The sequence below is a fragment of the Misgurnus anguillicaudatus genome, chromosome 19 (assembly GCF_027580225.2).
Source record: "Misgurnus anguillicaudatus chromosome 19, ASM2758022v2, whole genome shotgun sequence".
NCBI classification, from domain to species: domain Eukaryota; kingdom Metazoa; phylum Chordata; class Actinopteri; order Cypriniformes; family Cobitidae; genus Misgurnus; species Misgurnus anguillicaudatus.
Window position 1 is genome coordinate 18,227,618 of NC_073355.2, and position 27,306 is coordinate 18,254,923.

Here is a 27,306-nt window from a genome sequence, read left to right on the forward strand (position 1 = left end):
TTCATATGATGAAATACCAAATTGTCTTTTTTTTATGTTGTAAATACTGTTTTTGATAGTGTATAACTAATTCTGGGTGCTCTTGCAGACTGCAGACAGATCTGTCGGTTACCAGCAGCAGACAGTAAACAACCAAAAAAAGAATGATCTCTTTAGCATGTCGCTTTCAAAAGTTATTCTTATTTTACTGAAGGGTGTGAAAATACATTTTTCATATAAATATAATTTTTTGTTTTGCACATATAATAAATAGCAAGGGATTATTCATGCACACAACCAAAGAAAATGCTGTGAATGGACTCATTTTTTTAGAGTAGGGCCTAAGATAAAAGATGGTGTATCATTTGTGGCTATCTGTGCTATCTGAGGCAGTTCATGCTCAAGTTTCACATAAATTTACAAAATACCATTTTTACCTTATTATCCATTCAACAATTGTTGGATATGTGTTGTTAATAAAACAAAAATAATGCTGTAGCTTTATTCCTGAGAATGAGAGCTTTCATTCGATATAAGACTTGCCCATGTTTGTCATACTTGAAAAATATGAAATATGTGAATATTAAATGATATTAAAAAATATGGGGGGGGGGTGATAGTGTAAATTAAGTGTAAACATCTTTCTTACAGTAAAAGATATGTCAAAGTGATACATATCTGCAGAAAGTAGAGACTCTAAGCTTTCAAACAGTATCTCATATGTGATACTGGGGGTCCATGACGGACCATTAAAGATTAAAAGAATATTTAATATTAAGTCAAAATGCGAAATTCTGGACCCGGGATAGGGTCCTCAGGGTTTAACTAACATTAACAAAGATCAATAAAGACTGTAACAAAATTGCTCATGGTTTGATCATGTTAGTTAATATATTAACCAATGTTAAACAATGAACCTTATTGTAAAGTGTTAGCCAATTATTTTTTAATGTTGACTGTCACTTTAATGTTGACTGTCACGTAGACTTACCAATCAGTGGCATTTTATTGGCAGTAGATGGCAGCTTGTCATTAAGAATCAGCAGTAACACAGATAGGGATAACTGTAAAGTCACTTTAAAGCCCAGCTTCTCTGCTTCAGATGCATTTATGAAGAATGAGGCCACATCCAGCACAAGAAAACAAAATACTGGAAAAATTAAGTTGATGATATACAGCAGAGGTTTCCTCTTGATGGTGATCTGCAATATAAGAATATATATTGAACAATACAGCAAAACCAAAAAAAATTATGATGTCACAGCCTGCTTATTTGTCTGTCTATTCTGCAGTAGTTTGGTGGTTCATTTAGGTTGTCTACAAATCGGAAGGTTGAGCAAGACACCCAACCCCAACTGCTCCCAATGAGCTGGATGGCACCTTACATGGCTGACACCGCCTTCGGTGTATGGCCCTGTCCCAAAATGGCACACTCCGTACTTGTGGTCACACTTTGATGACATCATGTATTGCAGACTTTAGGGACCCTTGATGCGAGTCCACGTGGGTGCCTCAGAGTCGTATTTTGGGACAGACTTGAGCGTCACACCAGAAATAGGTAGAGAAGTTACCCGTCACTGTGAACTGCCCTCCCCCGTCGTCGTCTTATTGCTCTTTCGCAAGGACTTATGGGTTGGTAAAGTGTGCGAAGCCTGCTGCAGTGTGGGCTTTGCCAAAGGGGGAAAAGGAGGCGCTGATGAGCACACTTCAAAGCGTAAAAATGACAGATGGGACACCCTACGTACTCAAAGACTAAGCGAGTGTCACAGGTGGGAGCGGACTGCCCCTGTCGCGGGTCAGGCTCCTCCTTTACTTCCAGCCTGAGGAGGTCCCAAAACACCCCAATGACCAGACAGACACAGGAATAAAAATTTACAAATTTTATTGAATATTATTTAAAAAACATATGGAGGGGATTTAAATACTTAAAAAAAAGATCTCAGTCCTTGGGCTCTCATGGCAAGGGGGGGGGCATCAGGTCTCTAGGCTCCGGGCATAAGGTGAACATCCAGGAGGGCACTGGGTCTTTGCTTGGGCATATGAATAGGGATGTTGTTTCGCCAACCTCAACATCCAATTACTTCACCACGACTCATCCAGCCTCGAGGTGGTTACTGACGGCACACCATCTTCACACCATCGGTTATCAATTGCTGGCGGTCTCCCTCGGCGCCACTTCTAGTAAGTATTCCTATTACAGTTACTCAGAGTATGTCATTGGTTTGCATATGTTGTTTCACAGATCATCATTTAAATGCAATATACTCATCCCAATCACTGATATCCTTCACTCCTTCTTCACCCAGTCAATAGTATCCTCCACCTTCAAAACGCTGACTTCGCCCAGACACTCAACTCCTCTCACCAGATTGGCTAGAATAAACGGTGTCTTTTGCGTGGTGCTCCTTTAATAAAACAACAACAACTCCTTCCTTTCGTCTACATCGGCCCTGCACTCTTTCCGCTCGCTTCCAAGCAATCGCTGGATCAAAGGGGCCTTCCGACTCTTCAGAAGGTGTGTGTGTGTTTGGTCCGCCCTTTCCTGTGTTTCTGAGGATCTATTTATGTGTCTCCTCTTCATTACGTCGTCCAATCCGAAGTCGCCACACTCATCTCCACACCTGTTGCTCATAAAGCCCAGATTTGTGTTGCCATGGAGAAGAAGGAAGTGACTGGTGTTTGGAGAGTTCCGGCCTCCAAAGTCACTCCGTGACATCCCCCCTGCCAATCCGTTCTAGTCCCAAGAACAGGCTCTTCATGGCAACGGGTAAAATGGGGTGGGGTCTTTAAAAACGTGGTTGGCCATTGGGGAATTTTGGTCGCTCAACCCGGGGTGGACTGCCGGCTACGCCAAATCTTTCACAGGTCGGAGAAGCAGACCGCCCCTGTCGGGGGTCACGCTCCTCCTATTTCCACCCCGAGGAGGTCCCAAAACACCCCAATGACCAACCAGACAAGAAAATAAAATGTAACAAGTTTTATTAAATATTAAAAGCATGTAAAAAGGGGGTTCAAAACAAAAAAGGGTCTCAGTCCTTTAGGCTTTCATGGCCAAGGGAGGGGGCCCCAGGTGCTCTGGGCTTTCTTTCACTTTGGCGGCGTACAACACAATCTGGTAGCTCTTCGCTATGGGCAGAAGGTAAGTATTTCACATGTGACTGCCCACCAAACATGAGACGTCTCCCCGACGTGCAGATCATGTCTATATTAGGTCGGTTGGTCCAGGCCCTTATCTGTATGTCTATACAACGTGCAGATCTTGTACAGTATCTGGACGTCTGACTATGACCCCTCTTGGACGTCAGGTAGACGTCCAAAAGGGGTTAGGGAAATCAATACAAAAACATTTTATACAAATGTGGTCTATGAGTTCTGAGTCAAAAAACATAAACATCACGTGTATTTTTGTAGAAAAATTTTGTTAAGCTGATAAAATAATGTAATCTTTATATATGAATGAGTGTTCAAAAACATAGCACTGCTCATAGATAAAGTTCCACCTTAAATGCTCTCTCTCTCTCTCTCTCTCTCTCTCTCTCTCTCTCTCTCTCTCTCTCTCTCTCTTTAATTAACAGAGATGTATATGCTGACGTTTTATTGAAAATGTTTTGTCACCATAATGACGATCAGTGATTCCTTTAGTTGGGTAGTTTGACTCTTTGACTTTCCATAGTAGTGTTTGGTCTTTGTAAGAGTGTTTGCCAAAGCACGTTATTTGCTGCAAAGAAAATTTGTTATAAACAAAACTCACGTGGATATTACAACTTCATTCAAAGTTTACCAAGAGTAATACCACATATGTAAAGTCTGTAAATTCATTTTGTAAACCATGTAGTATTGTCTCAATTTCTCAGTTGATTTGAGGTGTCACATCTAACTTATTATTTAGGTTCATACCACCACTGGGAAGCGCTTATATACAATTAAAAGTCCAGATTTCATTGTCACATATGCAGACATCAAGAATCAGCCCATGAATCACAACAGTGGTGACACTCTCTGGACTCATGAGTTTTTTATAATACGCTGGTGCAATGCATTGCAACATTTAGAAAACATACCATCATTGTGATTCATGAGCTGATTCTTGATGTCTGCATCTGTGTCAAAAAAATGTAGACTTTAGATTTTTGATTACAGCCACAAGGTTTCATTTTCAGTTACAGTAGGCAGCAGTATGCACCAAAGTATGTTCATTGCAGCTCCAAACAAAACTGAGATAGAGGTTTACTTCTAAACTAAATTTATGATGCCTTATCTGTGTTGTTAGTTCAGTTATGTTACATTACATCATCACTTCTGACCATCAATGTAACTAATGTGAAGCCACAAGCAAGTTGCATTGGTAATAAACACTTGGTGCAATAATAATGTGTTTTAAAAAACACCATCATCAAGCACACACAATACAATATGCAAACAAAGAGTCAAACTACCCAACTAAAGGAAACACTGATCACCATGATGGTGACAAAACATGTTCAATAAAACATCAGAATCTTGTAAATTCTCAAAAACGAGCAGGTAGAAATGACAAAAGATAGAGTTAATTAGGTTTGTTTAGTCAGTATGGTCCTACTTCAAAACAATGCTTTGTTAAAAAACTTTTTGTAATGGTGATGACATTGTTTTAGAGAATGTACATGTAACAATTATCCAGCGAGAGCAAGTGAGTGAGGGAGAGTGAAGTTCACGTCACTTCACTTCAATTATTGAACGATAGAGAGAGAGAGAGAGAGAGAGAGAGAGAGAGAGAGAGAGAGAGAGAGAGAGAAAAAGAGAGAGTAAGAAATAGAGACAGCGCAAGAGAGAGAGAGAAAGAGAGAGAGAGAGAGAGAGAGAGAGCAAGATTGCAGACGCAGACAGTTAAGGTGGAACTGGTATATTTGGGAATTATCTATAAGCAAAATTTTTTAACATTTATTCATATATAAAGATTATATAAACAAATATAATGTCTAAAATAGCCACATTTTAAATAGTTTTACTTTGCGTGGAGGTCCCCTTGACATCAATCTTGGATGTTCAGAACAGGTCATAAAAAGACGTCATAAAAACTTTCATTCTGGCTCCTCATGGGACGTCGAAATGACGTCTTTTTAAGACGCTTTGCTCAGTGGGTGGGGCTTTACTTTCACTTTGGCAGGTGCAACACAGTCTATGGGCAGAAAGTAAGTTCTTCACAGGTGACGGGGGCTTTACTTTCACTTGGACAGCATACAACACAGTCTGGTAGCTCTTAGCTAGGGGCGGGAGGTAAATACTTTACAGGTGACGGGAGCTTTACTTTTACTTTGGCGGGTGAGGATTCACGTAGAACAAATTTTATCCTAAGCGGTGGACTTATTATGGGTAAGACTGCGGAACAGTAATTGAAGGGAATCTTCCGACCTTAAGCGCTGGTGGGCGTCCTGGCATTGGCCTACTCTGAGGCTCCAATGGAAAGCTGTTAAGCTGGAGACTGCTGTGGTGGGCCGAACGCTTCCCTCTCCTCTCTTTCGACTGACGGGACCAGAGATCTATACAGGGTCGAACTTTGAAGGGCAGATGTGGTTACTCACACAGCTAATGTCCTCCTTCCACAGTCAAATTTTCTCCTTACATATATTTTCCACTTCACTCACAGAAGTCTTAATTGCCTTGTTGTCTCTCCACCACCTCTCTAAGGTCAAGGAGTTCCCCAAAGTCGGCCCGGGATGTCAATACTGGACTTCGATGCAGATCGTCATTTCCGGATGTCCATACAGAGGGTCAGATAGGGCATATGAATTGAGATGTTACTTCACAGATTACAACGTCCACTTGTTCTCCCAAGACTCACTTCAGCATAGAGGTGGTCACTGACGACACAAGCACAGCATAGCACTGCAAACCTCTTCAAGTGTACACACTCGCGACAAGGACATGGACTCACCCACTGCACTCCACACACTTCAGTGAAATAAGGTCACGAACCAACGACTGGCTGGGATTTGTCCTGGGATTAACTGGGCGCTGACTTCGATGAAGATCGGGATACAGCCGTCGCCGTCCTGACACCCCTGTCTCTTCCTTTATTTTGCAACTTCCTGCTCGTCCACAACACTCTTCCACAGTGGGGCCGTTCACCTGCAAGGACTAGAACTCACAATATTCGCCTCGTGATTCACACTCCAATAAGATGTAGCTTTCACAATTGTTCAAAGGTACTCACAAGCAAACGCTAATACTCTCCTTTTTGTTTCCTTCTCCTTCCAGTGGTCAGCTGAGTCCTCTTTCCTCCATTTTCGTGATGCCGGAAATCCTCCTTCAATGACACTTTCGGTGAGTATTCCTGTTGCACTCACTCAGAAAATATCACTCGTCCCACTGAGCAAAGCGTCTTAAAAAGACGTCATTTCGACGTCCTATGAGAAGCCAGAATGAAAGTTTTTATGACGTCTTTTTATGACCTGTTCTGAACATCGAAGATTGATGTCAAGGGGACCTCCACGCAAAGTAAAACTATTTAAAATGTGGCCTTTTTAAACATTATATGTGTATATATAATCTTTATATATGAATAAATGTTAAAAAATTTTGCTTATAGATAATTCCCTAATATACCAGTTCCACCTTAAAGGGGACATATTATGAAAATCAGACTTTTTCCATGTTTAAGTGCTATAATTGTGTCCCCAGTGCTTCTATCAACCTAGAAAATGTTAAAAAGATCAACCCAATAACTTAGTTTTGGTAAACCATTTTCTGCAAGCATGTGAAAAATAGGTAATTGTAATTTGGCCCTTATTGTGATGTCAGAATAAGGTAATACCGCCCTCTTTATCTGCACTATCCAACCACAGCACAACCATTTAGTAGGGAGAGAAAGAGAGAGATAAAATATTTCACAGCACAATTGAGTTTCAATTGCAACAAACCACCATCATTGTGATCAGTGGTTGCACTTCATCCGCTCATTTGCATTTTAAATGACACACCCAAAACGGCACACTTTTGCTCAGACCTATTTTAGACTTAGTTTTCATCTTAAAAAAAATCTCATAATATGTCCCCTTTAACTGTCTGCGTCTGCAATCTTGCTCTCTCTCTCTCTCTCTCTCCCTGAATTGGACTGTTTTGAGTTAACTGGAAAAAAGGCCTTGTACTGGACTTGTTCAAAAGTGTCAAATGCCCGGACTTTGACTGGTGTGTCTGTTGCAAAATGGACAGATTTTCTTGGACCTGACTCTTCCCCTAAAGGATGCTGGCGTGCTCTGTACAAGTGTCCGATTAATAAACGGACAGGTGATCTCCAGTGGAGAATTGTACATGGAGCAATAGCTACGAACAGATATGTGGCGCATCTCAATCCTAACATAGGGGTGGGTTGTCCTTTTTGTTTGGAGGTAGAGTCAGTGGTCCACTTATTCGTGCAGTGTTCACGTTTAGGGGATCTTTTTTGTCTTCTAAACAATTGGTTTTCATCTCTGGGTGAAGGTTTTACTTTTGAACTGTTTGTTTATGGGCCCAGGTACTCTGTTCAAAGGAAAAAGACATTGGTTCTAATTAATTTTTTGTCAGGTACAGCAAAATTGGCAATTTGGAAAACACGGAAAAAAAAACTTTTAGGGCAGGAGGCAACAAGTGTTGTCCCCATGTTTTTGGGACTGGTGGCAGCTCGACTGAAAGTAGAGTTTGCCTATTACAAGTTGGTGGACTGTCTATTGAAATTTGAAGAAATATGGTGTATTAATGAAGTACTGTGCACTTTGTGTGAAAGAAATGAGTTGGTTTTGACTTTTTAAACATATGTGAAAAAAAAAAAAAAAAAGATGAAGTGTGTGTAATATATGATTAAATTGTTAAAATAAAAGAGTATTAAAAACTCAAAAAAAACTCTCTCTCTCTCTCTCTCTCTCTCTCTCTCTCTCTCTCTCTCTCTCTCTCTCTCTCTCTCTCTCTCTCTCTCTCTCTCTCTCTCTCGTGTGCATGCGTGAGCGTCTGTGGGGCGAGTGGTGAGTGGTGTGGAGAGCTTGCTGATGTTTGTGAGTTTTCTAAATCTTTATAACTATCTCTTTATCTTTCCCTATCGCTGTTTTTGCTTTCTTTATTGTTGTTTGGTACTGAAAGGTAGTGTTTAGTAGAGTTTTGAAGTTTTTTAGTCTGTGGAGCGGCAGCTGCCGGCTTAGCTGGTTAGCATGGCTGCTAGCGAGCAAGGTAACGTTAGTTTGTACCAACTAACGCGTAGGCATGCGATTAAGTTGTCTCCACCGGACAGGTGTTCGGTTGAGGAGTGTAGTCTTGCAGTTGGTGAAGTTGTTGGTTTTGAAAGCATTAAATCTGCTTCCAGAATGAATAGTGCTGTGGTGATTTTTTTGGACCATGTTGACAAAGTAATTTTGCTAATTGAGAGTGGAGTTGTGATTCGAGGTACTTTTGTACCTGTTTTGTCGCTGGTAAATCCAGCTAAAAAGGTGATAATTTCAAATGTTCCCCCATTCCTGAAAAATGAAATATTGGAAAAGGAACTGGTGAGGCACGGACATTTAGTGACTCCAATAAAGATGATTCCGATTAGCTGTAAATCTCCTCATCTTAAACATGTTATGTCTTTTAGGAGACAAGTGCTTTTGATTCCAAAAAACATTAATGAGGAATTAAATTTGGTCTTTAAGTTTAAACTAGATGGCTATGAATATACTGTGCATGTTACTTCTGAGACAATGAAATGTTTTGGGTGTGGAATGGTGGGGCATATGATTCGTTCATGCCCAGAGAAAGTAGGTGAGAGGCAGGTAGCCGCTAGCGCAGTGGAGCTACCAACTACTAGCGGAGCCTTGCCAAATGATCCACAAAGGGATGTAAAAAATGTTCAAGAAGTTGAAAGTGAGGATAGTGATGAAGAGAATGACATGATGGAAGACTCAGTAGACATACAAAATGATCAGGAAGCACAAAGTGAGCAATCAGTAGATCAAACTGCAACTAGAGTAGCTGAAGCGGTGCTGTTTGATGAGGAAAATGTTATGAGTGATGGTGAAGTATCTATGGCAACAACTAAGAGAAAAGAGATCGAAAGTAATGTGAATTGTGAACAGGCTGCAAAAATGCCGAAAATGAATGTAACATACAGTGATTCTCAGTCAGAGGACAGTATGTTGGATACACAGGAAAGTGAAAGTAATGCAGATGTAAACACAGAGGTGGATGTGGAAAGTCTTTACTCTTTCACAAGAATTCAGTCCTTTTTGATTACTACAAAGGGTATGAGATTGGTAAAGATTGAAGATTTTTTTCCAGATCTAAAATTGTTTCGTGACTCTGTTAAGCTGTATACAAAAAATACTGGTCAGGGGACTTTTACTGATCAGGAAATCTATCGTCTTAAAAAGATGATGGTTAAAGTTAGAGCACAACTGGCAAATGATGCTTAAGGGTTTTTTCTTTTTTCTTTTCTTTTGGGTTTACTTCCCTGTGTTGTTTAATTGTAGCTCATTTTATAATATGTGTGACATAAAATTGGGCTCTTTAAATATTAATGGTGCCAGGGAAGACGCAAAAAGGGCCTCTCTTTTCAATTTGTTTAAGTTGAGAAAACTAAATGTTATGCTAATACAAAAAACACATAGCACGATTGATAATGAAGCAGCCTGGAAGAAAGAATGGGATGGAGAAATTATACTTAGTCATAAAAACAGCAGTAGTGGTGGAGTAGGTGTTCTATTTTCTAGAGAGTTTTTACCAATCTCTTGTGTTACTGAGGAAATTGTTAAGGGACGTTTGTTAAAAGTTTCTGCTGTTTTTGAAAATGTAAATATTATTTTTTTAAATGTGTATACTCCAACTGTTGGTACTGAAAGAGTCATTTTTCTAAATATCTTAGGTTCTGTGATCAGCAATTGTGATGATGATTGTTATTTGGTATTAGGTGGTGATTTTAATTGTACTGCTGATGCATCGGTAGATAGGAATCATCAAGAACCACATGGTCCTAGTAAAAAGGGTTTACTTCAATTAATTGAAGTTAATGATCTATGTGATGTATGGAGATCTTTTCACCCCACTCAAAGACAGAATACCTGGACACATATTAAGGATAATTCAATTTCATTAGCCAGACTTGATAGATTTTATTGTTTTAACGATCAGTGTAATGTGTTTAAAAGCTGTTCAATACATCCTGCTGGAATCTCTGATCACCATCTTATTCAATGTTCAATCTTTATCAAAGATTTGAAATGTAAGAGTGCATATTGGCATTTTAATGTAGCTTTATTGGCTGATAAAGTTTTCAAAGATATTTTTAAGGTTTTTTGGGAAGGTTATACGAAAACGAAAACTGAATACACTTCTCTACAACAATGGTGGGACATAGGGAAAAGTAAAATTAAACAGTTATGTTTGCAGTATACTTTCAATGTTACAAGGGACATGACCAGATCTATGAAAGATTTGGAGAGAGAAATAGTGGAGCTGCAAGAGTTGGCAGGCTCCACAGGAGAAAGGGAGCATTTTGAAGCTCTCAAAACCAAAAAGTCAGCTTTGTCGAGCCTGTTGGGATTCTCTGCTCAAGGTGCTTTGGTTCGTTCCCGTTTTGACAATGTTGCTAAAATGGATGCACCTTCTCATTTCTTTTTTGGACTTGAAAGAAAGAATGGACAAAAAAGACTGATGCACTCTTTGCGGTCTGATACTGGACAGACGTTGTTTGAATCTGCTGAGATACGCAGATATGCAGTGGCTTTTTATGAACAATTGTTTAAGACAGAACATTTTGAAAGACCAGAGGTGGCGCAGTCTTTTTTTGAGGACTTGCCAACGGTTTCTGAGGAAGCCAACAAAAAGTTGGAAGCAGATATCACCTCAGATGAGCTGCATGCTGCATTGACAAGTTTGGAAAGTGGAAAAGCGTCAGGCATTGATGGACTTCCTGCGGACTTTTATAAAGCCTTTTGGTCTGTCATTGGCAAAGACTTGTTACTTGTAATCAAAGAAAGTTTGAAGAAAGGACAGCTACCACTCAGTTGCAGGAGAGCAGTTCTTACGCTTCTTCCAAAGAAAGGAGACCTACAGGAGATTAAAAGCTGGCGCCCCGTAGCACTGTTGTGCACAGATTTAAAACTGCTGTCAAAGGTGATAGCGATGAGACTGAAAAAAGTAATGGAGCAAGTAATACACGTGGACCAGACGTATTGCATTCCCAACAGGTTGATAACTGACAATGTTTTTTAAATTCGTGATATTTTGGACCTCTCTAGTTCTTTGGGTTGTGAACTTGGTTTAATTTCCATTGACCAAGAAAAGGCTTTTGACAGAGTTGAACATAAATATTTGTGGCAAACGTTGGAAGCGTTTGGGTTCAGCTCTAGTTTTGTAGCTATGATCCAGGTCTTGTACAGTGATATTGAAAGTTTACTTAAAATTAACGGTGGTTTAAGTGCTCCATTTAAGGTTCAAAGAGGGATTAGGCAGGGATGTTCACTATCTGGTATGTTGTACTCCCTAGCCATTGAACCTCTTTTATGTAAATTAAGAAGGCTTCTTACAGGTATAATTTTTCCTAAATGTGATACAGTGTTCAAATTGTCTGCCTATGCTGATGATGTTGTTGTTTTTGTCAAAAGTCAAAAAGATGTCAATATTCTTGCACAATGTATTAATGATTTTGGTATTTTATCTTCTGCAAAAATTAACTGGGAGAAAAGTGAAGCCATAGCTGTTGGAGCAGAGCTATGTAAAAACCTAACCCTACCGGGAGGTTTATCATGGAGTACAGGTGGTTTTAAGTATCTTGGTGTCTATCTTGGGGATGACTCTTTTGTGTGTAAAAATTGGGACAATGTTTTAGAAAAAGTTGAGAGTCGTCTTAAAAAGTGGAAATGGATTTTACCTCACATGTCTTTTAGGGGTCGTATTTTAGTGATCAACAATTTAGTGTCTTCCATGTTGTGGCATCGTTTGGTTTGTATAGACCCTCCACCACAGTTGCTGGCAAAAATTCAGTCAGTAATTTTTTTTGGGATCGTTTGCACTGGGTCCCACAGAGCATACTTTTTTTGTCCAAAGAAGAAGGGGGACAGGGACTTATGCATCTCCCAAGTAGGGGTGCTACTTTCAGACTTCAGTTTATTCAGAGGCTACTTTTTGGGCCGGCAGATGTGGTCTGGAGACCCTTAGCTCGGACTATACTGACTCGAGGGGGTAATTTGGATCTTGTTGAGTCTTTGTTTCTAATGGATTTCAGCACTTACAAGTTATCCAATCTGCCAAGGTTTTATAATGGACTTTTTACTGTATGGGGAATGTTTCATAAACAAAGAATGAGTTGCACTTTATCATGGTTATTGAAAGAACCAATACTGCATGGGACTCGTTTTAATGTTGAAAATGCAGCAGGATCTTTTATATTACAACGTTTTCTGTTGGCTGGGACAGTTACTCTGCGTCAGGTTGCTGATCTGTGTGGACCTAATTTGACTAAGGCCGAAAGGCTGGCGTCTCATGTGGGAGTGAGGTCAATCAGAATTATAAATCATGTACTCAGAACTTTTATCCAGGAACTCACAGACTCTGAACTTTCCTTGTTAAATCAATATTGTGATGGTCAATGTCAGCCTGATGATGATGATCCTTTTCCTGAAATGTTTCTTGTTCCTGATTTTAAAAACTGTACTGGTTTGTTTTTGGAGGTAACTGAATCCGAAACTAAGAGTTTTGATGACATGGAAGGAAAAATCATGTATAAAATGTTTGTCAAGGTTTTAAACAAGGAAAAACTTAATGGGCGGTCTGACACTCCTTGGAGGGCTCATTTAGGGCTTGACAATGAGGTCAAGCCTGTGTGGAGAGCACTATATAAACCACCGTTAACAAAAAAGGTTGGCGATTTACAGTGGCGAGTCTTACATGGTAGTATAGCTGTTAATGCTTTTATTTCTGTGATTAATCCCAATGTAAGTGACAACTGTCCTTTTTGCTCCCAAAGAGAAACTGTGTTCCATTGTTTTATGGATTGTAAAAGACTGTGTTCCTTCTTCATGTTGTTACAGCAATTGTTTTTAATGTTTGGAGAAAAGTTTTCAAAAGAAATGTTTGTTTTTGGTTTTAAATACAGTCAGACACGCAGAGTGAAATGTCAGCTATTTAACTTCATCTTAGGTCAAGCAAAAATGGCTATCTACATTAGTAGGAAAAATAAGATGGAAGGTTCCTTTGATTTTGAAGCATACACGGTTTTTGTTAGAATGATTAAAGCTAGACTAAAAATTGATTATGCTTTTTATAATGCTACAAATAATGTTGAGGAGTTTATTGCTATATGGGGTATGGGAGATGTTTTGTGTTCTGTTGTAGATAACACTTTGTGCTTTGGAAATCAGTTGTAAATGACTTTTTTGACCATTTTATTATGGTTTTTGAATGTACTCTGTAAAGTAAGCAGTTTTGTAAATTAAAGAGATTTTTCAATTCAATTCTCTCTCTCTCTCTCTCTCTCTCTCTCTCTCTCTCTCTCTCTCTCTCTCTCTCTCTCTCTCTCTCTCTCTCTCTCTCTTGCGCTGGCTCTATTTCTTACTCTCTCTTTCTCTCTCTCTCTCTCTCTCTCTCTCTCTCTCTCTCTCTCTCTCTCTCTCTATCGTTCAATAATTGAAGTGAAGTGACGTGAACTTCACTCTCCCTCCCACACTTGCTATCGCTGGATAATTGTTACATGTACATTCTCTAAAACAATCTCATCACCATTACAAAAAGTTTTTTAACAAAGCATTGTTTTGAAGTAGGACCATACTGACTTAACAAACCAAATTCACTCTATCTTTTGTCATTTCTACCTGCTCGTTTTTGAGAATTTACAAGATTCTGATGTTTTATTGAACATGTTTTGTCACAATCATGGTGATCAGTGTTTCCTTTAGTTGGGTAGTTTGACTCTTTGTTTTTATATTGTAGTGTGTGTGCTTGATGATGGTGTTTTTTAAAACACATTGTTATTGCACCAAGTGTTTGTTACCAATGCAACTTACTTGTGGCTTCACATTAGTTACATTGATGGTCAGAAGTGATGATATAGATATAATGTAACAAAACTGAACTAACAACACAGATAAGGCATCATAAATTTAGTTTAGAAGTAAACCTCTATCTCAGTTTTGTTTGAAGCTGCAATGAACATACTACGGTGGATTCTGCTGCCTACTGTAACTGAAAATGAAACCTCGTGGCTGTAATCAAAAATCTAAAGTCTACATTTTTTTGACACAGATGCAGACATCAAGAATCAGCTCATGAATCACAATGATGGTGAGTTTTCTAAATGTTGCAATGCATTGCACCAGCGTATTATAAAACTCATGAGTTCAGAGAGTGTCACCACTGTTGTGATTCATGGGCTGATTCTTGATGTCTGCATATGTGACAATGAAATCTGGACTTTTAATTATATAAGCGCTTCCCAGTGGTGGTATGAACCTAAATCATAAGTTGAATGTGACACCTTAAATCAACTGAGAAATTGAGACAATACTACATGGTTTACAAGATTAACTTACAGACTTTACATCTGTGGTATTACTCTTGGTAAACTTTGAATGAAGTTGTAAGACCCACATGTAAGCTGTGTTTGTAACAAATTTTCTTTGCCACAAATAACATGCTTTAGCAAACACTCTTACAAAGACCAAACACTACTATGAAAAGTCAAAGAGTCAAACTACCCAAATTAAGGAAACACTGATCATCATAAGGTGACAAAACATTTTCAATAAAACATCAGCATATAAATCTCTGTTAATTAAAAGAGAGAGAGAGAGAGAGAGAGAGAGAGAGAGAGAGAGAGAGAGAGAGAGAGAGAGAGAGAGCATTTGAGGTGGAAATTTATCTATGAGCAGTGCTATGTTTTTGAGCACTCATTCATATATAAAGATTAAATTATTTTATCAGCTTAACAAAATATTTCTACAAAAATACACTTGATGTTTATGATTTTTGACTCAGAACTCATAGACCACATTTGTATAAAATGTTTTTGTATTGATTTCCCTAACCCCTTTTGGACGTCTACCTGACGTCCAAGAGGGGTCATAGTCAGACGTCCAGATACTGTACCAGATCTGCACGTTGTATAGACATACAGATAAGGGCCTGGACCAACCGACCTAATATAGACATGATCTGCACGTCGGGGAGACGTCTCATGTTTGGTGGGGTTTGTACACGTTGTTTCACACATCCTCATTGAAAAGTAGAAATACTCAGCCAATCTCCTGTGCCCCTATATCCTTCTTCACCCAGTCACTCGTTATTTCTCCGCCTTCGCAATACTATGCTCGCTCAGACACTCCACTTCCTCTCACCAGATCGGCTAGAATAAACTTCGTGGCGTTCCTTGGAAAACAACAGCTTCCTTCCGTTGGTCTCCTTCGGCCCCATATTCTTTCCCCTCGCTTCTATGCGACTGCCAGATCAACGGGGCCTTCCGAAATACATTCGCCCCAAGTCAACCGCCTCTTTCTGTGTCTCTCATGCACTATTTATACATTTCCTCTTCACTGCATTGCCCAACCAGACATCGGCACGCTGATGTTCTACACCTGTGACTAATAAAACCCCATTTGAGTTGCCATGGGGAACCAGGAAGTGACAGGTGTTTGTGAAATTCAGTCCGTGCGGAACTTCTCCTCTCATTTTGGTTCCGCCCTAAAAGTCACCCTGTGACACGAGCCTGCGCAATTTAAGGCCACGAGACCGAAAGTCCACATGAAGTGCACCATTTTGGACATTGCCTGAATGTGTGCGTGAATGGGTGAATGTGAGGCAATATGTAAAGCTCTTTGGATGGCCATTGGTCTATGAAAGCGCTATATAAATGCAGTCCATTTACCATGTATTCTGCAATGCTGAAACTGCCCAACTAGTAATCATCATGCAAGTTAAAAGTGAACATTTAGCCATGGAGGGTCAATTCGGCCATTTAATGACTTTTTCATTATATACTGTATAAATACCAGCTTTTAGTATAATGTACTGTACTACACTATAGATGGTTTCATTGCGTGCATGCACCTTGTCGTATCTGGCCTGAAGTTAAGTTCTGGGCACTGTTTGTTTACTAGTGCACAGCAAAATCCCCAGTGTTAAATTAACACTGTTCGGTGTTTATATAATCCACACCAAGATTGGTGTTAAAAAAACACTAAATCAGTGTTAAAGTTAATAAGATAATGAAGTGATTGAGTCATTAATAGTGAACACCTGCTGAGGGCTATTTCATAAAACTCGCTTGGAAAAGCGAGGATTAAAGTTACAAACTCGAATTGAATTAACCTAACAAATGAGGCGAGGCTAAAGCGGTTTCAAAAAAGGCAAATGAAGCTTACGCAATCCAACTAATGTGATCCAGATTTCCCTAGTCAAGATAATTGCGCATGCACGCTATTCTTGAGCAGCCCTAGAGGTCGAGGGTGGATCAAATCAATCAAAGTTAAAGAGAAAGCGGTAATTTTTGATAAAAATGTATGAAAAATGTACTACTGACTGAAAATTTTAATACTGCTGCAATAAACAAACCCATAAAATAGTTGAAAAGTCCTTACTGTATGGATTAAATCCTTTCTTGCAGAAAGTGTGATACACCGTCAGAAATGATGGCCTAGTGGTTAGTGATCTCAGCAGCGCATGCAGGGATCTGGGTTCGATCCCTGTCAATGCTCATGTGACTATACTTTGCTTCATTTTTACAGTACTTTTTAAAAATAACACAAATCTTAACTTTTAAAAGACAATTTGTAGCTTACTAAGTAACCTAATACATATTTAGCAGATGAATGATTTTAATACATTTAACTTTAAATGTAACTTAAATTTAAAGTTTTTTTTTATTTGGGGGTACATTTCAAAAGCAGCAACTTGAGTGGACAATAAAGTAACAGGTAAAAAAAGCATAAATATATTGTTCATAAGAAGTGTAGTTGATTTAAGCATAATCATAGAAGTGTCTAATCTCATAATGTTAGCTGCCAAAGAAGTTGACTGGCAGTGAGGAGAGCACTGTCATCTATCAGCAGCACAGCTTTACTCCTGCAGATGAACTGTTCTTCAAAGAAAAAAATGGGGTCACTGAGAGCATGGTGGGTGAACAGCATATGCATTTTCTGAATTTACAGTAGTACAAGAAATGATTGTGTAAAATCATATATGTTACACATATTCTTGACCAATCATTATTACTTGACATGTTACTCAAAACATTTTTGATGTCAAATTATGTGTGCGTTTTAGAGTCACAAGTCATCATGTTAAACCCTGAGAGTATGAGAGATTTTAAACCACTGGTTTATTATCACACTGTTAAAAAAATAGCTGTAGTTATGCAGCTGTTTGCCAGTAACTTATGTAGATTGAAAGGTTTATTATTTACTGGCAACAGTTTGTTCAAAGTTAAATCAACATTAAACATGAACAAGTCTATGATTTTACAGCATAAAACTATAAAATAACAGCCTCATGCAAAGCATTTTGTGAACCAGAAATCCTCATCAACCTTTTTCTGTTGTTTACTTCATATTTTGGTTCCCAGAATGCTTTGCATGAGGCTGTTATTTGATGGTTTTATTCTGTAAATAAAAAGACTTGTTAATGTTTAATGCTCATTTAACTTTGAACAAACTGTTGCCAGTAAATAACATACATATAAATCTACAGTAAGTTACTGGCAAACAGCTGACAGTAATACTGTAAGTTCTACATAATTTTTTAACAGTGTAGTGTTAGGTGTTGATAGATAAACACATTTTTATGAATGGTTACAGGTTGAGGATCAGTTGAAGAAAAGCCTGAGGTATAAGCACATTATACTGTAAGTCTACAGTACAAGCCTTGTGAGCTGAAAAATTATTGTATGCAGGACACTAACACTCTTCTCTGTGATAAAAAAGAATTTTAACTCATTACCACAAAATGCCAAGAGCATACCATCACATAATTATATTGTATTCCTTCAGCCATGCAGACACCATCATTTTTTTTTAAATTTCAAGAAAAATGTAACAACTAGAGAAAGATACAAATACTGTAGATCTTTAAAATAATGTGCATTTTTATGCACACCAAGCATAAAAAAATTAAATGACTGTATTTGACTTTTGTGTGTTGTATATTTAAATTAAATTTCCTCTTTGTGTGACAATCTGAATTAAAAATATATATATATTTCATCAATACATTGCAATTATATGAATTTAGATACATCTTAAATTGTTAATAAACTATTATCCTTATATTGGGGTAGTTAAGATTATCATTTATATTCAACATTTGATAGGCCTATAATATACCATATTATGAAACACATGTCTATATTTTATTAATTATTATTGTAACACAATTTATCAAATTTAATATATAAGTTGATTTTCTTTTATTGTTAGATTAATAGTGGTCAATAAAGTCAAATAAAATGTCAAAGAGTAAGCTGTAATATCATTGCATTTACATTTCAGTGTTAGTGGAAGTCTACTTAAAGGGGACATATTATGAGATTTTTTTAAGCAACAACTGAGGCTTAGCCTGACAGTTAGCCTGCTCCGGACCAGGCTAGTTTCCAAGCATAAGTTTCCATAGTAACCGGGGTTGAACTAGTTCAAGTTTGTTTTATGAAACGAAATCCACCGGCAATAGGCCAGACTTAACAAAATAAGCCAGGCTTATTCTGTAATCTAGTTTTATGAAATAGCCCTCAGGTCATTCTGTGTCAAATCAACTCAATTTTGGAATTGCTCCTGTCTTAAAATTCTCTTTTTCTTGAGAAAGTAATACTAAAATGAGGAAGAAAGCCAAATTATTAAATGCAATAGATGAAATCACCATAGTTAAATGAACACTATCATCATCTCTGTTTGAAAACTAAAATTACAACTTGCTTGCAGAGTTACATGGATGACAGGTTTTACTTCTAAAGAACTGCTGTAAATCTGGTTAATAAAGTAAGTCACCATTGCTCCGATTAGTGTTTCCTTTAGTTGGGTACTTGGGTCTTGAAATATAGTGTTAGCTTTCTTCTGCTAATTGTGGCAGTGTGTTTATAAAACACATCTGTTAAAGCAGAGGAAGATGAGTGAAATGAAGTCTATAACTCTTACTATGTTAATTAGTGTGAAAGTATAAGTCTTGGGATTCAATGACTGCGTTTACATGCAGCCAATAGTCCGTTAAAATCCGGAATATTAGCAATAACCCGGTCGCGCACGTCCATGTAAACACCGGCAAAAACCCGAATATGCTAATATTCCTGTTTTTAAAATCCCGAATATTACCCCTGGGTTACCTCTTTTCTAGCCCGAAATTTTGGTCATGTAAACGCGCATCGGGATATTCCCATCAAAAGGAACATTGATTTGTGTTCTGCGCAAGTTCTATTCGCAAGGAATCTTGGTATTTTGAGTAGAGGAACTTCTTATATACACTTTTAGAGCGAGGAGGAAACCAATTGCAACAACCGCGCTTTGCACGTTAAATTAATATATTGCTATTGTTTTTCACATCATACATGTATAATAAAGTTCAAATAGATTGTCAATAGTTATGAGAGTAACTTGGGTTTTTTTGTGCGAATTTGAATTCAAAATGTAATACTATGCTATTCATATTTCGTTAAATACAGTGAATGTGTGAAAAAAGTTAAAGATGACAAATAACTGCATAGCGTTGTCTGCATAGATGCGGTTTCTAAGATTAAAATTACTTTAATTTAACTGATCCACCCAAATACAAAGCGGCATAATATAACTGATTGCTTACCAGCATTAAAACCACTTAAAATAAAAACCTTAGGTTTTTTCTTTGTATGCAGCGTCCGCTCTGTGGATTAGGATGTTGCAATAACGCCGGTGGCTTTATTATTAACTGACTGAATACTTGACTCTTACCTGACATTTAGATATGAAAGTTTACCATCAACAGTACCTGCGCGTGATGATCATCTGCCGACTCGACTGTTTCTGCACGTCCTCAGTCCGCTTAATTAACGGCTTTTCGTTCTATCCGCGTGAGCTAAACATTTTTGTTCTGTACTTTTTTACTTGCATGTATTTCTACATATTTTCGGCCAAGTAACACTCAGGATATAATGTAAGTTATTATAGATAGCATAAAAGCTTGTTCTGAAAGGATGACAATTATAAAAATTATCTTTCCAGCTTAATTTAGCCAAAATAATGATTTATTCGTTTTCATACTTTATATATGTTAATTTATCTACTAATATATTATTGAAAATGCCATAAATAAATATTCATTGCCTTCTGTAAGCTATTGCATTCTTTTTGTACATTTATAGGTGCATAAATACTGTCTAATTTAAATTTCTTTAAGACGTGGTTGTGTTCTCTATTTACCGATGCTCTGTAAATTTGCACTTAAAAACCTTCTTGTTAGAAAATTGTTCTTCAATTAATTTTTTTTTTTCAAAAATATATTTAGCTGAAGGCTAGTATATAGCTTGTTAATCTTTTTATCAAAAAAAGGAAAGACATGCAACTTAGCCTAACCTGCTTCTACATCGGTGCAGCTTGTTCTGGATTTAAATAATACCTTTATTTTAGTAAATGAAGGCAGTAAAACCGCAAAGCGCACTAGTGAGCCCCGCAAAATCACAGCATTTACCTTTTAATCACAGTTTACATCAGGATATTGCCAATTCCATGTATACAGGGGTAACTCTCTCTGCTCACGCATGTAAATGGGTTATTCCGAATGTTTCAGAAACCCGAAACCCGACCTTAACTCGACCATAACCCGAATATTGACAGCATGTAAACGTAGTCAATGATATCATAAAAAAGTAATCACTAAATATAAGTGTTTAATTTATGTTCTGCCAACCCTTTGAGGCTCCCATGAAATCCAACAGTGCTGTAAAAGTCCACATACCCTGAAATTAAATATTGTTTACCCAAATCTAATCTGTGGTGCAAGCCAGACACACTGAGACATCAACAATCAACCTATAAAACACAATCATGGTGACCATCAACAACAAAGCTTCATGCCGCAATGCATGCTGGGTACCAGGATTGTAGAAAACTCATTCATAAATCCCATCATGCATTGCAACATGACAAACATTTAGCAACTTTCTTACCATTAACTGTCACCATTGTTGAGATTTGTATCAGAAATCATGAAGTCTCTCTTAAGCAAAAAACATTGCTAAAGCGTTACAGCAGTCTCATTCAATACAATGTCATTTGCATTGAGCTTTTTATATTCCTGTTTCTTCATAATTAATTTGCGATCAAATGTTTCAATGATTTGTAGAGTAGAATATAATAAAATTAAACATTCTGGTCTGGAAGGTTTTCCCTCTACATGAAGCAACGAACAAGTGGTCTTACTAAAACATTGTTGCTATTGCTAAACCTGGAGAGTTAGATTAGTGAAGGTCTAGGTACAAATGCCTAACTAAAGGAAACACTAATCACAGTAATGGTGACTTCAAACGAACTCATAACAAACACAAACTTAAGATTTAATGTGATACATTTTGTGATAAATGTCTATTTGACTTGTGAGGCATCACGTCAGAAAGAAGATTTGTCTACTAAATCACACGTGTGGATACTGGAATAGTTGAGCACTTGTATTTTGTTCTGACAGCTGTTTAGAAGTTAAACTTATCCGATTAGAAAATAACTCTGCAAGTTATGATTTTATTTTTCAAACAGAGATGCTGATAGAGAGGCAAACGTGAAAGATTGCAGCTTTTGGAGGCATACACCCAACAGTATTCATCTATTGCATTTAAGAATTTGTCTTTCTTTATTATTTTAGTATTTTCTCCAGAAAACGAGTCATCAAAATAAAAATTTAGAGACAGGAAAATGTCCAAAATGTAATTGATTTGAATGACCAGCATGTGTTCACCATTAATGTCTTAATCATCACTTCATTATCTCATTAACTTTAACACTGATTCAGAGTTATATTTTTAACACCAGTCTTTTTTAACACCGATCTTGGTGTGGATTATATAAACACCAAATAGTGTTGATTTAACACTGGTAGAGTTAATTTAACACTGGGGATTTTCCTGTGTGGCTAAACTGACCTCTGGAACAAATACCGATAAAGATAGCCAATCTGTTGTAAACATTGTATACATTCATTTACACAGTAATGTTAGCTCAATGTAGGTGTCGATACGCTTTAGCTATGATTTGAACTAAGGTCATTTAATTGTTATTTAATATGCTTGTTATCAGAAATAGTCTGCTCTAGAGGGACTCTGTTATTGATTCTTTTTGCAGAAGTCAACCAGAAGTTAAGATTGGGCCATGAAAGGCGTTTGTTTATGTTTTTTCCCTCTATACTATTCTGCTCTTTCCTATACTATACAATATTATACTATACTATACTGCACTACACTACACTACTCTATACTATACTATGCTGCTAATCATGTGGACACCCCTTCTAGTGAACAGGTTTGGCTATTTCATTAATTTCTGTAATAATAAATGCACTGCATCTTACAACTACAGTGTGCACAGAGGCACAGTAATTTTGGTTGCCCTAATATAATATACTAATATACGTATATATGCCACTTTATATTTGGGCATCTGCTAACATCTTCTATCCACTCCACTATAGCAGTGGTTCTCAATTCCAGTCCTCGGGACCCCCCTCCAGAATGTTTTAGATGTCTCCTTATATGAAACACCTGATTTCACTCATCAGGCTCCTTAATTAACACACTTACAAGCTGAGGAACTGAATCAGGTGTTTCATATAAGGAGACATCTAAAACATTCTGGAGGGGGGTCCCGAGGACTGGAATTGAGAACCACTGCACTATAGTACATGGATCAAGTAGCTGTGGTGAAAAAGTTGATGAAGTCAACTTTTTAAAATAACTTTCTCGGTCTGTGTTGCTTCACTGCTGATTCTTGCCATACTTCCGTTGCCAAAATGGAGCATATATGTTGCCACGTCATCATTCAGCTCGTTTACATGCACACCAATAATGCGATTATTTCCAATAATGCAAGTAAGGTCTTAATCGCAGTAAGATGTTTACATGACTGGAGCTAACCTCTTAACTCCGGTTTACATGCAGTTTTTATTTTCAGATTATTCACACATAGCCCAATGCAGAGCACAAATGATGAACTCACATATATGGTCCACTGTTTTAATTTACTTACGTTAAATGACAAACACATTGTTATAGATGTATTTCATTATCCGTTGCAATGATGAAGATATAAATATGACAGTGCCTGTAAAGGGCACATTAAAACGATATAAAAATATAGTTTTAAAAATCATTTTATATTAAAGATAATAGCAGAGTTCACACAACAACTATAACGATAGCGATTTTGGCAAATGATGAACGACAATCCCAGCTAGAAATAAAAAGTTCTAAGAACGTTCCCTGAAAGTTCCCGAATGTTCCCAAAAACATTCTGACAACGTTAAAAGCGGCTAGTTTTTTTTAAGTTCTAGGAACGTTTCTGTTGTCTGAACGTTAGAGTAATGTTACATTTTACCATTTTAAACGTTATGACAATGTCATGTTTTAATGTTTACACAATGTTTAAAACAACAACTGTTTATTATATTGACTTGTTTAATTGTTATGTAAATGATAGAGAAACATTGCATTTTATTATTTTATAAAACATTATTTCTGTATGCAGTAAATATATTGCTGTAGAAAACTCAATTCACTTACTAGGTTTAGATGTTGATGTTTGTTTCATTTTGGGTAACCCTTGTTGTGATTGGTGTTTGTTTTGGTTGGTCTCTTGACACTTGACTTTTTGCTTGCTGGTTTTTTCCTGGTTGTGTTGGCTTTGTGTTGGTGCACCACATTTGTTATGAACATGCCAAGTTGGTGGTGTTGTTCTGTGGTTGTTGGTACATGGTGGTGGGGATCATCACCTAGTTCATTCACTGGTCAAAACTTTATTTTCTGTCAAAAATGCAAACGAGATCCAGCACTTTCACAGCATTTTGTCATTAAGGAGTTTTAGAAACTTTGGACAACAAATATCTGCTGTATAACTGGGATGCACAAACACCAAGAACCAGACCACGAATCTCAACCATGGTGACAATCAAATGAAAAACTTCATGCTGCAATGCATGCTGGGTATTAACAAATTACAAACCTCATTCAGGACTCCCAGCATGCACTGCAGCATGGATAAATAAGGATTTTTTTTAACAATTTTAATTGTCACCATGGTTGAGATTCATAGTCTGATTCTTGATGTTTGGGCATCCCAACTATACAGTGGATATTTTTTGTCCAAAGTTTCTAAAACTCCTTAATGACAAACTGCTGTGAAAGAGTTGGGTTTAATATACATTATTGGCAGAAAGTAAACTTTTGATTAGTAAATGAACTAGGTGATGATCTTTACCATTATGTACCAACAACCACAGAAATACACTAATAACTTTTTATAACAAATGCGGTGCATCACCACAAAGCCAACACAACCAGGAAAAAAATAGTAGGCAAAAAGTCAAGTGTCAAGAGACCAACTAAAACAAACACGAATCACAATAAGGGTGACTTAAAATGAAACATCAACATCTAAACCTAGTAAGTGAATTGAGTTTTCTACAGCAATATATTTACTGAACATTCAGAAATAATGTTTTCTAAAATAATAAAATGCAATGTTTCTCTACCATTTAAATAACAATCAAACAAGTCAATATAATAAACAGTTGTTGTTTTAAACATTGTGTGAACATTAAAACATGACATTGTCATAACGTTTAAAAATGGTAAAATGTAACATTACTCTAACGTTCAGACAACAGAAACGTTCCTAGAACTTAAAAAAAACTAGCCGCTTTTAACGTTGGCAGAATGTTTTTGGGAACATTCGGGAACTTTCAGGGAACGTTCTTAGAACTTTTTATTTCTAGCTGGGAAACCATTGACAGCCAATCAAATCTATTTGAACTTGAAGTGTACGCGCACTTAAAATGCAATAGAAAGCTCATTCATTTCTGAGGTCTGTAACATAAAATTACCTCAGGTATCCAGCGCTGAAATTTTTCTACCACACTGACTACGCCAAAAGGTAAGATATACCCAAACTACTACATTCATTGTTTAGTAACGCGAAACGCAGCTCGTAGAGGACATCTGCTGGTTTCCCACTGTGTAACATGTAAACAATTGCAAAAGTTTTTATTACAAGAAATATCCAACATTAGGTAATGCCGTGCTTGTTGAGCGATTTAGCATGAAGTTATCATTATGATGTGGTCACTAATATATTTATCGTTATAATTACCTTTATAATGTCCCTTAAAGGTTTTATACACTGCTGTCGTGTTATTTGAGTTGTTTCTGGATGAAGGCAGAATGCTGACAGCGAGTCGTGTTGGCAGAGTTCATGTAAAACTTCCTAATGTCAAGTTTAAAACAAATTTGTGGTTAAGGTGCGTGACTAAAACACACGCGCACTTCAGTTAGTGCGGTATAAATGCGATTAAAGCGTTTACATGGACGCATACTGCGATTATAAACGGCGTACCCCACCTCTTTTAATGCGATTATACTTACTGCGATTATGAGCTTAATCACATTATTTTTATTTAATTATTGCGTTTACATGAGGTAATCGCAGTATTGCCAAAATCCCATTATAATCGCATTATTGGTGTGCATGTAAATGAGCTCATTGTCTACAAACAGTAAAGGGGTCTATATAGCCCTTTTAACTACCTTAAATATTTTGCGACTTTGTAAGAACCACATAGTACTGGAGGAAGATATAGATGAATTTATAGTGAGAAGTTCCCACTCGCCCTGGGTCTGAAAGTTCTCCCGAGAATCGATGGTAATTTGCTTTGAAGGAGTGTGGTCAAGAAAGACAAGCTCATAATCTGTGGGAAAATAAAAGCAAACAATTGAACATGCATTAGAATTTGATTAATTTAAAATTAAACAATTTATGTGTTTGTTTTACCTGTATAGACTAAAGATTGAAGTGTTAAATTGCAGAATTGTGTGTCAAATGGAAACCTGTACAAGTCCATCTTACAGGCTGAGGTCACAGATAAAATATCTACTGTGAATAAATAGCCATTACAATCTATCTGCACGTATGGACACTCCTTTGAACCAAACTCTGTTTTCACGCTAAATGAACAAAACAAAATAAAATTACTAATGTCAATGTCAATGTCAAATTTATTTATATAGCACCATTTCTACAACACAGGTTGACCACAGCGAAATCCCCAGTGTTAAATTAACACCGGCTCAGTGTTTATATGGGTACCACCAGCAGGGTGTTCAAAGTAACACCGAAGCAGTGTTAAAGTTAATAAGATACTTTAACAATCATTTGAGTGATTATATGATTATTGAAGACACCTGGTGATAATAAGCAGAACTACAACTTCCAGTCACTACCTTAGATAAAATCAACTGAAAAGACATCTCTCTTATTACAAAACAGACTGACTTTTTGTACTTTGAAATTGTTTGGTCACCATTATGGTGATCTGTGGTTCCTTTAGTTGGGCAGTTTGACTCTTGTTTTCCTTATGAGGTCTTTGCAACTGTGTTTATTGAACACATTATTTCTTGCAAAGGTTCTTAAAGCAAAGTTAATAAAGTTTGTGTAACTGAGAAGCAATGTGCTTTACAACCATCAAAACAGACACTTGCACAATAAAAGATAAACTACTAAAATAAAGTAAAACATGTCAACCACATTGTATAGAATATTAAAAATAATAAATGTATAAAATAAAATATATAAAATATAAGAAAGGCAGAGTACTTCAACCAGATATAAACGCTTTATCAAACAGGTATGTTTTCAATGATGACTGGAGATAAATATTAAAGAGAAACTATTGAAATGAATGATGATGATGATTATTTTTTTCTTTAAAGTTGACCCATCATATCAGCAAAGCAAATTTAAAGCTGGCTTGTGCATCTTTTCCCTTTTCCCTTTCTCCTTAACTGTAAAAATGCTGCATTAAGCTCAAAAACTTGGTTTTGCAAGTCAGTTCAAACTACTATTTTAAGTTTTCACATGTGATAAGTTGGCAACTTATAAATTTAATTTTTTTAGGTTAAAGGGAAATAAATATATGTTGATTTGACAAAAATGCAGTTTTTTTACAGTGTACTTATTTATTTATTCTTTTTATACATACTTATTTTATTTATATAGCAAATGCATTTCTATAATAACGGGAACAAGCTTTGCGTCAGTTGCTGACGCTATGGGGAAACTCCTGTTTACTCCGCGATTGAAGTCTATTTTGATTAACGTCTGTAAAAATTACAGACCTATGGCGTTCGAGCCCGCGACAGGGGCG